Below are 860 nucleotides of genomic sequence, written 5' to 3'. Positions count from 1 at the left end.
TGAAGATAAAATCTTTCAAAAAACCTCCATTTTCCTCATTTAACTGTTTGACGTCTTCCCTAACATTTAATCAGCCTAAGGCAACGAGTGCAAACACACAGACTAACCGCTCTTTGATGGAAACTATGACCATCTAGCGGTATGGTTTAGGTATGACGTGGTGAAGGAATAACCATCTATCGTTGGGTTTAAAAGGAGAAGGAATTGATCATCGGTATGGTTTAACAATGACGTGGGGAAGGGATGACTATCTATCGTTAGAGTTTAACTGCCAATTGGAGAAGGAATTGACTATTAGTATGGTTTAATAGCGACGTGGTGTAGGAATAACTATCTAGCGTTAGGGCCTTAACTATCGGTATAGTTAACAGTGACGTGGGGAAGGAATGGTCAACTAGCGGTGGGGTTTAACTGTCACATGGAGAAAAAAATAGACATCTATCGGTAGGTTTAATCGTGACTGTCACAAAAAAAAGTTGTTCTCTTTGAGATCCTAACCTTGTCTGTTACATAGTTTGTAACAGACAAGTTCTTGCAAGTCTGTTCTGTCTGAGTGATTGATAGGTTGGTAATTACAGATAGGAAATACCTTTGTGAAATATGAGAAGTGATAAAATATATGTTTTATGTGAGTTTATGCTTTTCTGCAAATGATGCAGAAAAATTCAGACGATATAGAAAATACTGGAATATCATTTATCATACTAGATCAAATTACTCCAGGCTGAAAAAAGTGGGAAAACGTCATCACTCACCAAAATCCCAAACTTTTACCCTAATGAGCAAAATGCATGCATGGAACGAAAATATTTGCCTAAGTGCAGATTGGTGACTTGCACAAGAGCTTACCCACCCCAGCC

Source organism: Penaeus monodon, chromosome 15 (genome assembly GCF_015228065.2).
Source record: "Penaeus monodon isolate SGIC_2016 chromosome 15, NSTDA_Pmon_1, whole genome shotgun sequence".
Classification (NCBI taxonomy): Eukaryota; Metazoa; Arthropoda; class Malacostraca; order Decapoda; family Penaeidae; genus Penaeus; species Penaeus monodon.
The sequence above is the reverse complement of the archived record's forward strand: the minus strand, read 5'-3'. Positions refer to the sequence as shown.